This window comes from Furipterus horrens, unplaced genomic scaffold (assembly GCF_987537825.1).
Source record: "Furipterus horrens unplaced genomic scaffold, mFurHor1.1.pri manual_scaffold_8, whole genome shotgun sequence".
In the NCBI taxonomy this organism is placed as follows: Eukaryota; Metazoa; Chordata; class Mammalia; order Chiroptera; family Furipteridae; genus Furipterus; species Furipterus horrens.
This window is the reverse complement of record NW_028327178.1, coordinates 61,139,175-61,156,610: the sequence shown is the minus strand read 5'-3', so window position 1 is coordinate 61,156,610 and position 17,436 is coordinate 61,139,175. Positions and strand designations below refer to the sequence as shown.

The 17,436-nt window shown below is 40.0% G+C and overlaps 1 protein-coding gene and 1 long non-coding RNA gene across 12 annotated transcripts in view; both read right to left on the bottom strand.

Annotated features, from left to right (window-relative positions):
• The window catches only part of RAB43 (RAB43, member RAS oncogene family), a 78,789-nt gene that overhangs the window by 50,090 nt on the left and 11,263 nt on the right, over positions 1-17,436 (bottom strand). The window lies entirely within an intron of this gene.
• On the bottom strand, positions 7,027-16,168 carry LOC150003033 (uncharacterized). The gene is made up of 3 exons (XR_016512739.1): positions 16,135-16,168; positions 7,364-7,470; positions 7,027-7,170 (listed from the first exon to the last, which is right to left on the bottom strand). It is a non-coding gene; the product is annotated as an uncharacterized LOC150003033 (long non-coding RNA).

The following is a 17,436-nucleotide window of genomic DNA, read 5'->3' as shown; positions in this document are numbered from 1 at the left end:
AATGGATGGGAAGAATCTACATCATTAAAATGGACATACTACCCAAAGCAATTTATAGATTCAATGCAATCCCTATTAAAATACCAGTGACATATTTCACAGACCTAGAACATATGCTTCAAAAATTTATATGGAACCAAAAAAGACCCCGAATAGCCACAGCAATCTTGAGACAGAAGAACACAGTAGAAGGAAACACAACACCTGACATCAAACTATACTACATAGCCACTGTGATCAAAACAGTCTAGTACTGGCATAAGAACAGACACGTAGATCAATGGAACAGAATAGAGCCCAGAAATAAACCCAGGTCTATATCATCAACTAACATTTGACAAAGGGAGAAGGAACATAAAATGGAGTGAGAAGAGCCTCTTCAACAAATGGTGCTGGGAGAACTGGACAGGGACATGCAAAAAAATGAAACCAGACCACCAACTTACACCACACACGAGAATAAACTCAAGATGGATCAAAGACTTAAATGCAAGCCGTAACACCATAAAAGTCCTAGAGGAAAACATAGGCAGGAAAATTTCAGATATCTCATGTAGCAATATTTTCACCGATACATCTAAGGCAAGGGAAATAAAGGAAAGAATAAACGAATGTGACTATGTACATCAAACTAAAGAGTTTCTGCTCAGCAAAAGAAAACATCAGCAAGATGAAAAGGGAACCAACCATTTGGCAATCCCTTGCCAATGATATCTCAGATAAGAGACTGATCTCTAAAATATATAAAGAATTTACACATCTCAACACCAAGATGACAAACAGCCTAATTGCTAAATGGGCAAAGGACATGAACAAACACTTCTCCACGGAGGATACACAGAGGGTCCATAGACATATGAAAGAAGGCTCAACATCACTAGCCCTCAGAGAGATGCAAATAAAAACCACAATGAGATACCACTTTACACCTGTCAGAATGGCCATCAACAACAAATCAACAAACAACAAGTGCTGGCGAGGATGTGGAGAAACGGGAACCCTAGTGCACTGTTGGTGGGAATGCAGACTGGTGCAGCCGCTATGGAAAACAGTTTGGAATTTCCTCAAAAAACTAAAAATGGAACTGCCTTTTGAACCAGCGATTCCACTGCTAGGACTATACCCGAAGAATCCTAAAACCCCAATTCAAAAGAATCTATGCACCCCTATGGTCATAGCAGCACTGTTTACAATAGCCAAGTGCTGGAAACAGCCTAAGTGCCCATCTGTAGATGAGTGGATCAAAAAACTGTGGTACATTTACACAACGGAGTACTATGTAGCAGAAAGAAAGAAGGAACTTCTACCATTTGCAACATGGATGGAACTAGAGAGAATTATGCTTAGTGAAATAAGCCAGGCAATGAAAGGAAACTACCATATGATATCACCTCATACAGAAGACTAATGAAAAACACAAACAAATGAACAAAATTGAACAAGGAACAGAAAAACAGTTATCGGGGGCACAGGAGAAGGGGTAAATAGGGGAAGGGTCTAGTAAAGGAACTAATATAAATGACACATGGACATGGACAACGGGATGCGGAATGACTGTGGGAGAAGGGTGGGCTGGCTTGGGGGGAAAATTGGGACAACTGTAATAGAAAAACAATAAAATTAAATTAAATTAAAAAAAGATTTTTGGGTATAATTTTTGTATAATACAGTAGGTTATAAATTTATATTTTAAAAGTCCCTAATATAAAAAAATTATATCAACTTGGACTGATACAACAGCAGGGTTGTATATTTTATCTCTGTATTCTTAGTGCTTGAAGCATGGTACACATGTAATTAGTATTTGCCATATTGATTAGTAAATGAATACATCCATGACTTAATTATATATGTACACATATACATATATAATTAATTCACATTTAAAATGCAGCAATTAATAATATGTTTTGTACCTTTTGGTGATTTGATGTTTGGGAATCAAAGATACTAAATTGAAAATTAGCTCACAGGAAAAATAAAAATAAAAAAACTTACCTTTTTTGACAGCATGGATAGACCTAGAGGGTATTAGCTAAGTGAAATAAGTCAGATAGATATTGCTTATATGTGGAACCTAAAGAGCAAAATAAACAGACAAAACAGGGAGAGACTCATAGACACAGAAAACAGACTGATGGTTGCCAAATGGGAGGGTGGTTGGGTGGCTTGATGAGAAAGGTAAAGGGATTAAGAAGTACAAACTGGTAGTTACAAAATAGTCAGAGGAAATGCAAAATTCAGCATAGGGAACATAGTCAATAGTATTTTTAAAAGTATGTATGGTGACAGGTGGGTACTTGAATTATCAGGGAGAACACAATTGTAAAATATATGATTGTATAACCACTGTGCTATACACCTGAAACGAATATAAAATAATACTGAATGTCAACTGTAACTGAAAAACAAAACTTAAATACCAATAAAAACGATGCCAAAATGGCCCATGTATTAGATTAATAGACAAAGACTTTAAAACAATTATTTTAAATGATCACAAAATTAAAGGAAGGTGCATTCAAAGAATTAAAGCTAATATGATTGCAATGAGTAAACAGGGAATTTCAGCAGAAATGGAAATTATTTTTATAGACATTTAAAAGAGACTCAACGTTCTAGAACTTAAAAGTACAGTAAGTAAAATAGCTATTCAATGATGTTAACAGCAGCATGAAAAATGCCCCCTACAAAGAATCAGTTAATTTGAAATAAAACTAATGGAAATATTCAATTGAAAGAATAAAGGGGAAAAATATTGAAAAAAATAAACAGGACTCTCTGGGACATTATCAAACAGTCTCATATTCATGTAATTACAGTCCCAGAAAGAGAAGATACTGAGGAAAATGAAGCAGAACTAATAACTGAAAATTCCAAATTAAATTAAAATACTGACTTTATTATCCAGAAAGCTCAGCAAACCCCAAGACAAAATACAAAATATATTACCATAGCCAAATCAATGAAAAACAAGGGTAAAAAAGAACATTTTAAAACATTTGGGAGGAATAAAAAGATATACACAAAGGAACAACAACACAAATCACAAGTGACTTCTCATCAAAAATAATGAATATCAGAACACAACGCTGAAAAATGCTGGAAAGAAAGAAAAAAAACTTGGAGACTTCCAGTCAAGATGGAGGCATAGGTATACATGATTCACCTTGCACAACCATAGTAAGAATTACAACTAGATCTCAAAAACAAATAACCACCAGAACCATCAGAAAATCAAGCTATATGGAAGTCTGACAGCGAAGGATTTAAAGAAGCCACATCCAGTCAGATAGGAGAAGCAGAGTTGTGGAGATGGAGCAGAGAGGCAGTGTGGCTCAGACAAGCAGCAGCAGTGGAGGCAGCAGAACAGATGGTCCCACATTCACATGTAGTGGCTAAAAATCAGGAGGAATACCCTGGGAGCGAGAAATCCCAGCCCCAGGCCAGACCGCAAAAGCCCAAGGTTCCAGCACCAGGGAAATAAACCTCCATTACTGCTGGCTGTAAAATCTGCCAGAATTTCTCCCCTTAAAGTTCCCTCATGGGGTGGCAGAAGAACCTGTCATTTTTTTCACAACGTAAAGAGCCCACATGGTCTTAGAACATACGCAAACCCCAGGGCGGCAACAGAGAGGGCACCAATCGCATATGGAAAGTGGGTGAAGTGACTAGAAATGGGGCAAGTGCTGGGCAAATTGCCAGAAGCCAGGCAGCAGCACTGTCCCCTCTCCAAACCACCCATCACAAACAGAGCCACACAGTGGTGAGGTGGATGGCCCCACCCTGGAAATTACGTAAGACTTTGCCACACAATATTTATATGTACCTTTGCTACGTAGGCCATGCTACTAAGACAGAGAATAAAAACAGCTCTACCTAATACACAGAAACAAAGACAGGGAGGCTGCCAAATTGAGGAGGCAAAGAAATACGGCACAAATAAAAGAAGAGAACAAAACTTTAGAAAAAGACTAAATGAAGTGGAGATAGCCAACCTATCACATGCAGAGTTCAAAGTACTGGTGATCAGCATGCTCAGAGAAATGATTGCATATGGCTACAAAATAGAGGAAGAAATGAAGGTTACACAGAGTGAAATAAAGAAAAATATATAGGGAGCCAACAGGGAAGGGAAGGAAGCCAGCATCAAATCAACGATTGGGAACAAAATGAAGAAATAAACAATCAACCAGAACAGAAAGAAGAAACAAGAATGTAAGAAAAACGAGGACAGGGTTAGGGACCTCTGGGACAACTTTAAATGTACCAACATTCCAATCATAGGGGTGCCAGCAAAGGAAGAGGAAGAAGAAGAAATTGAACACTTATTTGAGAAAATAATAAAAGAAAACTTCACTAATTTAGCAAAGGAAATAAGACATACAAGTCCAGGAAGCACAGAGAATCTCAAACAAGTTGGACCCAAGGAGGACCACACCAAGACACATCATCATAAAAATGCCAAAGATTAAAGATAAAGTGAGAATCTTAAAAGCAGTAAGAAAAAAGCAGAGTTACTTACAAAGGAGTTCCCATAAGACAATCAGTTGATTTCTCAAAAGAAACTTTGTAGGCAAGAACAGGCTGGCAAGAAGTATTCAAAAAGATGAAAAGCAAGGCCCTACAACCTCGATTATTCTACCCAGCAAAGCTATCATTTAGAATGTAAGGGCTAATAAACTGCTTCCCAGACAAGGTAAAGCTAAAGGAGTACATCATCACCAAGCCATTACTACATGAAATGTTAAAGGGCCTTATTTAGGAAGAAGATCAAAACTATGAACATTAAAATGACAACAACAGAATCTAAAAAATAAAAATAAAAACAAACTAAGCAGACAACCAGAGTGGGAACAGAATCATAGGTATGGGGAGCATTTGGAGGGGTGTCAGCTTGGGAGGGGGGAGGGGGAGATAGGGGAAAATGGTGCAGGGATTAAGAAACATAAATGATAGGTACAAAAAAGAGAGGAGGATGTTAAGAATAGTACAGGAAAGGGTAAAGCCAAAGAACTTAGATACATGACCCATGGACATGAACTAAAGGGGAATGGTATTGGTGGAGGGAAAGGGGTTAATGGGCAGAGAGGAACAAAGGTAAAAGAAATTGGGAAAATTGAAACAGCATAATCAATAAAATATACTTAAAAAAAAAGAAAAAGAATAGTATAGGAAAGGGAGAAGCTAAAGAACTAACCGCACAAGCCATGGATATGAACTAAGATTGGCAGGGAATGCTGGAGGGATGGGGGATACCAGGTGAAGAGGGGGAAAGTTGGGACAACTGTGATAGCATAATTAATAAAATATACTTTAAAAAAAGGAAATTAAAGGAAAAACTCTCAACACCAAAGTCTATCCAGGAAAAAAATAATAATCTCTCAAAAATGAGGGTGAAATAAAGATATTTTCAGATAAATGAAAGAGGAGAGAATCTTCCTGGAAAATCTGTGTCTTTTTGGCATTCTGCATGTGTCCAGCATCCAACATAGTGCCTGGCATGTAGAAGATGCTCCATAAAAGGGGTTTTGACCATGGAATGGTAAGGAAAGAGCATATAGGACCTGCACAATGTTCTGTGAGTGGTCAGAACTGGTTACCATGCCCACTGCTTCACAGGCCATGGTCAGGGACTTTAAATAAGGCAGCAGCCATTTCTTGAAGAGAATAGAGGGAGTACCTCACGGTTTTTAGAGAGAGATCCATGCAGCTTTGAAAGGGCAAAGAGAGAACCATGCGTGAATCAGTGCAACATGGCACATGTTTTCCTGGACTGTTATATGGAGGCTAATTACATCGTACCCCAGATCCTGAAGGAGAGAACTGACAGATAAGGGATGGGGACCTTCTGGGCATATTTTTGGTTTATAGCCTTTTGGGGATCAAGAGAAGTGCTGGGTCCCATGGGAGAACAGGGCTCTGGGCTGAAGTGCTCACTGCCCTCCCCAGGTTGGAATATTGTAAATAAAGACTTGTTTTCCTCAAAAAATAAAAATAATACATAAATAAATAAATAAAAAGAAGATGCTCCATAAATATTCACTGGATGGATGAGTACTGTTTCTGCCCTTATGAGCCTATTACCCTGCCCCGTCAGTTCTTCATCTAGTAGCTGGATTCTAGGCCCTAGTTTAGGAAAGTTAACCATCAGGTAATTTGCATCCTGATGGGACTGAGTATTTCACTACCCAGGCCACATAATTACCTTTAAAATACTGAGAACATCTGCCAAGCTGAAATCACCAACCTACCCTGCCTATTTCACTTGCCACCACCATCCCCTAGAAGTTCTCTCCTACACTCTCTCTTGATAGACAGGGACGCTCAGAGGGACATTGTACACTGGGAGTTGTTAGGTGGGGAACTTGGAAGAGAAAATAAACCTTATGGAGACTGTGCTTTCCTGACTGAGGCAGCAGTTGGAGGGCTGCAGCCCACTGGTACCGTGAATTATACCTGAACTCTCACTCCCCAACTGTATCACTTCCCTCCTGGCACACCACCAGTTTCTCTCACTTTTCCTGCCAGGTTTCTGTTTAGGGGAAATTCTCTGAGCTGCTGATATCTGTAGTGAAGTCCAAAGCATCTGCTGGACACAGACAGTAGAAGTGAGGCCCAGTTAGGATGGAAATGGCTCCCAGAGGGTGTCCACTCAGACAACAGAAGCCCAGCCCTCCCACTTAGTAGCAGGTGGTTAGTTAAGTTTCAAATGGGTAAGGTGGGACAGGGGTTTCAAGGCAGCAAGACTTTCTATCCTTCTTTTGCCTTGGTGACAAGTGGGCTCCAGCCCTCCAACTGCTGCCTCAGTCAGGGAAGCACAGTCTCCATGAGATTTATTTTCTCTTCTAAGTTCCCGACCAAACAACTCCCAGTGTACAATGTCCCTCTGAGCCCCCACACCTATGATGGGGTATTACCATTCTTGTCATTATCTCCTTTTTTCTAGGATAGACTGTATTCATCTTGACCTTTTGGTGAACTCCTACCTAATTTTCAGGACCCCAGTTCAAAATTCACCTGGTCAGTAAAGCTCTCCCTGACACACAGGTCTGGTCCCCAACCCTAGCAGAATTCATTTTTTCCTCCATGCTTCCAGCACACATTAAAAAGATCACACACTATGATCAAGTGGTATTAATTTCAGGGATGGAAGGTAGGTACAATTATCTGCAAATCAATAAACATCATACAACACATAAACAAAATGAAGGATAAAATATACATGATCACATCAATAGTTGCAGGAAAAGTATTTGATAAAATCCAGCACCCATTTATGATTAAAAAAAACAGCCCTGGCCGGTGTGGCTCGGTGGTTTGAGTGCTAGCCTCTGAACCAAAGGGTCGCTGGTCCGATTACCTGTCAGGGCACGAGTCTGGGTTGCGGGCCAGGTCCCCGGTTGGAAGCATGCTAGAGGCAACCAATTATTGATGTTTCTCTTCCTCTCTTTCTCCCTCCTTTGCCCTCTAAAAAAAAATAAATAAAATCTAAAAAACAAACAAACAAAAACCCTCAGCAAAGTGGGAATAAAGGGAACATACCACAATGAAATAAAGGCCATATGTGACACACCCACAGCCAATATCATTGAACTCAATGGACAAAAACTAGAAGCATTTCTCTTAACCTCTGGAACAGGACAGGGATGTCCGCTTTCACCACAGTACTGGAAGTTCCATCCACAGCAATCAGACAAGAAGAAGAAATAAAAGGCATCCAGACTGGAAAGGAAGAACTAAAACTGTCATTATTTGCAGGTGACATGATACTGTATATAGAGAAGCCTAAAGATTCCACCAAAAACTACTAGAACTGAAAAACGAATTCAGTAACACAGCAAGATATATAATAAATATTCAGAAATCATTTTCGTTTTTATACACAAGAATAAACTCTCAGAAAGGAAAACTGCACTGACTGGTATGGCTAAATTGGTTGGGCATCATTCTGCAAACCGAAAGTCGCTTGTTCAATTCCCAGCCCGGGCACATGCCTGGGTTGTGGGTTCAGTCTCTGGTTGGGGTGTGTATGAGAGGCAACTGATTGATGTTTCTCTCTCCTATCAATGTTTCTCTCCTCTTTTCCCCTCCCTTCCCCTCATTCTAAAAATAAACAAATAAAATCTTAAAAGTGGAACTGCCTTATGACCCAGCAACTCTACTTATTGGAATATATCCAAAAAAACCTGAAACACTAATCTGAAAGTATATGTGCACCCCTATATTTATTGCAGTGTTATTTACAATAGCCAAGATTTGAAAGCAGCCCAATGTCCATCACTGGATGAGTGGATATACAATGGAATACTGCTCGGCCCAAAAAAGAAGGAAATCTTAACCTTTACAATAGCAAGGATGGACCTAGAGAGCATATGCTATGTGAAATAAGCCAGAAAGACAAACACCATTTGATTTCACTCATATGTGGAATCTAATGAACAAAATAAACTAACAAACAAAACAGAAACAGACTCATAGATAGAGAACAGACTGACAGCTGTAGGGTGGGGGGAGTTGCTGGGTTGGGTAAAGAAGGTAAAGGGATTAAGAAAAAAAAGAAAACCCCATAAAAACAAAAACAAAAAATCTCATAGACACAGACAACAGTATAGTGATTACCAGAGGCAAAGGGTGGTTACGGAAGGTAGAAGAGGGTAAAGTGGGTATAAACAGTGATTGAAGACTTGACTTGGGGTGATGAACATACAATACAATATGCAGATGATGTATTATAGAATGGTACACCTGAAACCTGTATAATTTTATTAATCAATGTCACACCAATAAATTCAGTAAAAAAATAAAATTAAAATAATAACTAAATAATACAGTAGAACAGAAAGACAAAAATTCTCATATCAGCTTTCCCACTGCTCCAGACAGAAATGACCAGCTCAAGGCTATGGCTCTTAAATGATACACCAAGAAACAAAGTTAATAGAGTAAAGGGGAATCTTTTTTTTAATCACTTACCATTTAATCTTTATTTTTATCCATTACCATTTAGTCCCCTTAACAACAAATATGAATGACAAAATCTGATGGACATTACCCTAACCAAGTGATCAAATGTGGCATCACTACCAGTGGGGTAAACTGACACCATATGCTGCCTGCTATAGTGCCATATGGAGCATACAACATTACCAATGAGTCATTCTCACCAAAACCATTCCATCCAAGCCTAATCAAGCCTCTAAACTCAACCTCTAATTTACAAGAAATGTAAGTGATAAAGGAACAAGTGAGAAGATACCACAATGAAACCATGGGATAAATCCAGAAAGTGATTTTTATAAAAGAAAATAAACCCAGCCCCGCTTAGTGTGGATCAGTGGGTTGGGCGTCATCCCACAAGCCGCAAGGTCAACAGTTCGATTCCCAGTCAGGGCACATATCTGGGTTGCGGGTTCAATCCCTGGTCAGGGAGGCAACTGATCGATGTTTCTCTCTCACATCAATGTTTCTCTCCTCTTTCTCTCTCCCTTCCCCTCTCTCTAAAAATAAATAAATAAAATATTTTAAAAATATCAATGCCATTTAAAAGAAAGTGAGCCATTATTCTAAACTAAAACCATACTGAACTCTGGTTCAAAGCAGGAAAACATTATAGAACATAGTTTGGAAAAAAATGGGGAAATTTAAAAATGGACTAAACAGAAGATGTTATTATAGAAATACTGATTTGCTTAGGTGTGATAAGAGCATTGTGCTTATTCTTAAAAGTGGTATGTTGAGATAGATAACCAGGGGTGAAGTATCACAATCTCTGCAACATACTTTCAAATGAAAATACTTAATATTCAATATTTTTATTACATACATAGAAAGATAAAGCAAATATAGCAAAATATGAACAAGTGTTGAATCTAGGTAGAGTAAGTATGGGGGTTCATTGCATTATTCTTTCAACTTTTCTGTATGGTTGAAAATTTTTTATAGTAAAAAGTTGAGAAAAATAAAGTATTAATAATATCCTCAGAATAAAAATATTACTGATATGAAAAAGAACCAACTTGAGATCCTGGAAATGAAAAATATAATTGTTAAAATAAAAGAAATCAAAAACTAAAATGAATATAATAAGAGACACGACTGAAAAGTACATCAGTGAGCTGGAAGGTAGAGCCCAGGCGTTAGCCAGAACACAGCACAACAGAATAAGCTTCAAGGCTTATTCTGGAAGCAGGGCAAGGAAGGGATAAAAAGTAATTCAGACCTTAAAAACATCATGCCTGGTGAGAGAAGCTAGACACAAGGAAACCCATATTATTGTGTAGCTCAGTTTATACATAATGTACAAAACAGGCAACTCTATATAGACAAATAGTAGAAAAGTAGTTGCCAAGGGCTAGGGAGAGAATAGAATATGAGTGACCACTAATGGGTGCAAGGTTCCTTTAGGGGTGATGAAAATATCTTGAAATTGTGGTGACAGCTGCATAACTGTGAATATATTAAACAAACAAACAAAATCACTGAACCGTATACATTAAATAGAGAAATGTATGGCATCTGGATTGTATCTCAATAAATATTTTTTAAAGAAACTTGGTGGACTGCTGCATTAAACAAGCAGGTAAGGCCAACTTATGTAAAGCAAAATAATAATCTGTTGATGTACACATACATGTATACACATGCAGAGCAAACTGCTCAAAAATATAACATACTAGAGCCTTCCATCCATTACCACTCTCCTTCCCAGTGGCAGGGGAACCCCTGAGTTCCCACGAGGTTTCCCTTTTTCAGCTCACATTCATTTCCCACTCTGTGCCCAGGCGACCTCCAGCTCTTGCATGAACCCTACTCTTTAAGCAGCTTCCAAATCCACTGACACCCTTTCCTGCTCAAATGTCGTTTTTCCTTCACTCTTTCTCATTTGTTCAATCATTCAGTCAATACTTGTCAAGGGCTTATTCTGGAGAAAATAACCCAAAGAAAACTGTAGAGTCAGAGTTTATATTGAGCTATTCACTTTGTGATTTCAGTAATAAAATTAATTTTTTCTAGGTATTTCATTTATATTGTAAACATGATAAACAGTAAAAGTTTACACCTGGCAAAATGAAGTTTATTTGGATTACTATGATCCATTTTTTTCATCATGAAATCAATCACCCACTATATGTGTACCCATTACAGAATTAAAACCCAAAAGTAAATTTAAACAACCCCCCCCCCCAAAATTTAAAGTTTCTATTAGAAAATGTAAATAGAATATTTTAATTTTTAAAATATCTGATTTTAATACCTCTTCGGCATAAAAATGGCAGGGGGAGGGATTACCTGGCTTAAAATTACAAGGAATGTTTTTCAGTGAATGATGAATCCTTTAAAGACAACATACTCCAACATCATGTCACAGACAAGATAACTGATGCAAAGAGAAATAATGACCATCAGCTAGGAGGGAGACCAACTTTTTAGTCCTCTCAAATAAAGATGAACCTTGTCCACTTCAAGAGTAGTCACCTCAGGAGGCAGCAGACCTACACCAACAATCTGTCACTGCCCAAAAGATACTGCGATTGCCCTCAGGGTCCTTGGGCAAGCCCCCCTGGCCTACAGCAAACCAAAATTGTAATTTTATATTCAGAACTCATTTTGGACCTGCAAACACTGTGATAGGCTCCTGTTATCAGCCATCAAATCCACCCCATAAAACTTGTCAAAAGAAAGAGCTACAGGTTCTGAAGATTTTGAGTAGGAACTGTCACAACTGATTAAAAATTTGGGAAATATGCATATAATTTCTCAAGGAGACTACTTTGAAAGGGATAGCACCTATTTGCACATTTAAGTTCTAGGTTTTTTGGGTTTTTTTTTAAGTTAGCCATATTATTTTTAGTCACACTTCATAGCTGAGATGATCTCACCTAAATCATGAACATGTGCGAAAACATCTAAGAGCTGATGATGCGCACATGCCTCACCCAGGATTAAATTTGCCCTTTTCTAATCCAGGAAAGGGAGGTTTACAAGGCAAAGTAGTGCAAGTAAAATTACAGGCAGATATATCTGCAATTGTACAGAGATAGAAGCTATCAATGACAAATGGTCCTTATTTATTAATTCATCAAAGCAGGTTAGAGGCCCTCTATCAAATAGCACTTGCTCAGTTTCTGCTGTTACATGTCCAATAAAGCAGGTCATAGGCCATTCTAGATAATGGGCTTGTTCTTTTGTTTGCACTGACCATATGCACCATTTCTCCCAATCAGTCTGAATTAATAAGGATTTAATAAGCACCTGGCCTTAGGATGTTCATATGATACTCCTAATCATAATGTAAAATGCAAGTAATATATGATGGCCTGCATATTAAACTGGTTCCAAACCAGTTTTTGTGCCTGTGTTATGTGTGTGTGTGTGTGTGTGCGCGCATGTGTTAGTAGTGGTAGGAAGCATAATTCAGCAATGAGGAAAAAGCACCCAAGTAGGAGCAGAAGGCTTAGGCTGTTTCAAACTTGCCACACACAGACCTTCATTTACCCCTCTGTAAAGTGGGGGGTCTCTCTCAAGGGCCACTGACAGGATCAAGTGGAACAATATATGAGAACAACAGTGTAAACAGAAGATTTGGTACAAGTGGGAGCAAGGGCTGCCCTACTACTACTCAACTCTGATTTCCTCATGCACAAAGCACTTAAAGAAAACCATTCAGCATCAGGATTCAGCAAAAGCCTACCACAGGCCTAGCCTAGCACTACACAAAGACCAATGTAAGATAAAGACAAGAGAGATGAGCCATGGCCAGATGGCTCAGTTGGTTGGAGCATTGTCCCATACACCAAAAGGCTGAGAGTTTGATTCCCAATCAGGGCACATACATGGGATACAGGTTCAATTTCCTGTTGGGGCGGCAACTGGTCAATGTTTCTCTCTCACATTGATGTCTCTCTCCCCCTTCCTCTCTCTCTAAAAATCAATAAAAACATACCCTAGGGTGAGGATTTAAAGAGAGAGAGAGAGAGAGAGAGAGAGAGAGAGAGAGAGAGAGAGAGAGAGAGAGAGAGAAAGAGACAAAAGTGAGGAAAAGAGACAGATTAACACCCTGAGTTGCGATGGGGACCTGGCAAGGTGCTAAAGGCCTTCTGCAACTTGTGGAATCTCTGCCCATATCTGCCACAGGGGCCAAGCCCTTGCCTTTTCTTACACAGAAAACCCTATAAAGGTAGGTAAGACAAGGATTCTTTTCTTCATTTTACTGACAGAGTAAGAAATCAGTGAAATAACTTGCACAAGGCCAGTTTGGCAGCCCCACACTTCCTATCTCCATCTCTCTCAGGTGATTTCTACACCTACATCAATTCCCATCTATTTATGATCTGCTATACGCCAGGTCCTTAAAGCTGGAGGGTGTGTAGGTGAAACAGATTAAAAGCAGTGACATATGCTCTGGCCGGGTGGCTCGGTTGGAGCAAAGTTTATGAGTTCAAATCCAAGTCATGGTATACATGTAGGTTGTGGGTTTGATCCCTAATTGGGGCATGTGCAGGACGCAACCAATTTATGTTTCTCTCTCAAATTGATGTTTCTCTTGTTCTCTCTTGAAAATCAATGAATATATCCTCAGGTGAAAACTTTTTTAAACAATTAAAAGCAGTGACATCATGCCCTGGCTGGTATGACTTAGTTGGCTGGAGTATTGTCTTGTAACCAAAAGGTTGTGGGTTTGATTCCAGGTGAGGGCACATACCTAGACAACCAATTGATGTTTCTCTCGCACATGATGTTTCTCTCTCCCCCTTCCTCTCTAAAAAGTGGTAAGCCCTGACTAGTGTGGCTCAGTGGATTGAGCACGGGCCTGTGAACCAAAAGGTTCGATTCCCAGGCAGAGCACATAACTAGGATGCAGGCCAGGTCCCTAGTTGGAGGCATGCAAGAGACAACTGATCAATGTTTCTCTTGCACATTAGTTGTTTCTCTCCCTCTCTTTCTCCCTCCTTTCCCTCTCTCTAAGAAATAAACACAATTTTTTTTAAAAAGCAATGAAAAACATGTCTTTGGGTGAGGATAAAAATAATAATAATAATCCTGGCTGCTGTGGCTCAGTGGATTGAGCATCGGCCTGCGAACCAAGTGTCGCTGGTTCGATTCCCAGTCAGGGCCTATGACTAGGTTGCACGTCAGGTCCCCAGTTAGGGGTGTGTGAGAGGCAACCACACAGTGATGATCCTTTCCCTCTCTTTCTCCTTTCCCTTCTCTCTACAAATAAATAAATAAATAAATAAAAGCAGTGATGTCAGGTGCCTAAGGCTCAATGTGGCAAAGCCAAGATTTTAGCTTGATGCCCTTGAGGTCTAGCACTGATCCTCTTTCTACTGCCTTTCTACTTCATGTGCTGCCTCAGGAGTTTCAGAAAACTTGGGAGGCAATGCTTATTTTGCAATGAGGATGGTTGTCATTGGTATCAAGAACAGATTTCTTCAGACAACCAATATGACCTAGAACTTCTCTCTTATTACCAGTCCTTTTGCTATCTCTGCTCTGAAAAGTCAAAGCAATTTTATCTAAATAGGAAAAGCACAGGAACAAAGGCCCACCCTTGATTGAAAGGACTGAGCATGCAAACTTTAAAAAGAAGCTAGTTCCTTTTACCCTACCCCTGCCCCCTCTTTTGGAAGAGCCACAAAACAATGATTGTAGGACCAAGGGAGGCTTTAGGGCCAAGGCTGAAGGTTCTGAAATCTGGAAGGTCAGGTCCAAGGATGTAGATTTTACCTCTGTGAATAAGAGATTGAGCAGCATTCTCAACCAGGGGAGAGTGAACCTGATAGCTGAATAAATGGGGTACAATTTTACAAGGCTAACCTGTATGTGTGAACTTGAGGCCTGTGACCCCAGCAATCTGCAAAAACAAGTTTACATAACAGGTTTTTGTGTTGTTCCAGATAAGAGTGAGTACAGGTGTAGTCAGAATGTTTTAAGAATTTACAACCAACTGAAATTTCCTGGGGGACAGTGAGAGCGGGGAGGAGTAAAGTGTTGCAGAGGGCCAGGTTAAGAAATAATCTGTCTAGCCCTGGGTTGCAGGTTCAGTGCCCATTTGGGGTGGGTATGAGAAGCAACCAACTGACATTTCTCTCCCTCTTTTGCTCCTTCCCTTCCCCTCTCTCTAAAAATAAATAAAATAAAATTTAGAAAAAAAGAAAGAGAGAAGGAAGGAAGGAAGGACGGAAGAATGAATCTGTCTAGCCCTGAACGGTATGGCTCAGTTGGTTGGGCATTGTTCCACAATGCTAAAGGTCACCAGTTCAATTCCTGGTCAGGGCACATGCCTGGGTTGTGGGTTCAGTTCCTGGTTGGGACGCATTCAAGAGGCAACCAATCAATGTTTCTCTCTTACATTAAAGTCTCTCTCCTTCTCATTTTTCCCTCCCTTACCCTCTCTCTAAAAATAAATAAATAAAATCTTTTTTTTAAAAAAAGGACTTCAAAGGGGGGGGGACACAAGATAGTGGCAGAGCAGGAGGATATATTGTGCCCCTCCTCCTAGAACCAAATTGGAAATAAAAGTAAAGAAAGGACTAGATACTCAAAATAAACCAAAGACTGCCAGAAAAAGAGACTTTTAAACAAAGATGGAAAAAAAGACACACCACAACCGGTAGGAAGGGCGAGGTCGTTAAAGGGGCTGGGGCCAAGGCTGTGATGTGTCTGTGGGAGCTTCCCCTTGAAAGGAGAGAGGCCAGGACCCCAAACCTAGCTCCCAAGAACAGAGCGCTAGTGCCAAGATCAGCAGATCATGTAGCACCCTGCGGTGAAAGTCCATGGGATATGTCTCTACTGGGGAGAGACAAGACCTGCTGGAACCAAAGCCACTATTTTTATTTTCTTAATTCTTAAAGGAGCCAAAGCACAGGTTTTGCGTTTGCAACCACTCACCTTTGGGCCCAGCCTTTAAGGTAGGGTGGCATGGACTGGAGTCGCACAAGTAGAGTTTGGAGTGGGAGGCATTGGGGAGAGAGGTGGGAGAGTAGCCATGAGGTTTTCTGTGCTGGAATATACCTGGAATCCACAGCAGCCACCTTTCTCAAGAAGAGCAAGTCCCTCCCAAGAGAAAAGGAATTACCTTACCCTGTGGGATATTGCTTGCCCCACCCTTTGGAATCCTGCTCACACTACCTGGCAACATTTTTCCTTTTCGTTTTCTTTTCTTCAGTTCTGTTTTTTTGTCTTGTTTTGTGTCGTTTTTTTTTTTTTTTTCTTTTCTTCTTTCTTTTCTCCCATTCTGCATCTTAACCCCTGCTGAGAAGACAGCAACATACAAAGACTGTCAGAGGCAGGCTATAGGGTGCAGCCATACCATACACTTTCCCAGGAAACAGACTGGCACTAACCCTCATGGGAGAGCCATAGAAACGCCGTCCTGGTTTCCAGCAGAGTACAGGGCTCTAGAAACCCCACCCTGCAGAGTACAGGGAAAAAATCACCGACAGACACAGACTAGTGGCTCAGGGGCCCGAGAACACACCCTCCATCTTCCCTGAAGTCTAAGACACCTGCCATGGGAGATCCAGGAGTCCCATCACCCTGATTCCACCAGAAGCCCTTCCAGAAACAGTCTAATTTGTGACTAGTCTAAAACTGAAAGCAGGCCGGCAGGCAGACAGGCAGAAGCAGGTCCTGCGGTGACTTGAGTCATTTGCTGACACACCCCTGGACCCAATGCTGATAAAATTCAGCTTTGCAGAGCATCTGGGCCCATTCTGGGAACAGCAAAGCCCAGAGGAGTCAGCCACAAACTGTGGATCACTTATAGCTTTGAACAAGCTGCTGAGAGCTAGGTGTGGATAGCACTTGCCTCAGCCAACATCAAAGCCATATTTAAAGGGAGGACACTTCGGGCAAGCACTAAACTGCGAGACAAATTCCACTTCACTCTTTTTCATTATCAATATTTTTTCTTTTTCATAGCAGTTTTCTTTTTTTTTTTCTTTTTATTGCTCTATTTTTCTTTCATATATCTTATATTACTCTTACCTTTGACTACCTCATTGTTCCTTACTTTTTTCCTTTTCTTATTTTTGTTATTCTTTCTCTTTATTTATCCCTTTTTCCTGTTTTCCTCTTTCAATACCATTATTCATATTAGCTCTCTTCCTTTTTCTCCTCCCATAGTCATCTTTCTGTCCTTTGATTTTATCCTCTTTCTTTTTTCCCCCTTTTCTGTAAGATTCCATTTCTCTTTCCAGTTTTATTATTTTCTGGTCTTTTGAGGTTGATATTGCTGTTATTGAGGGGTTTGCTTGTTTCAGTTTCATTTTTTTGTGTTCTTTTGCTTTGTTCTGCCAGCATCTGTACAACAGCATACAAGATATGGTGGGGGCTGAGCCTCTCAGTCAGCCAGCTAGGAGGGAACAAGCCAACCACATTCAGGACCCAAATACAACAGGAGAATCCACATAACTCACACCAAAGGCATTC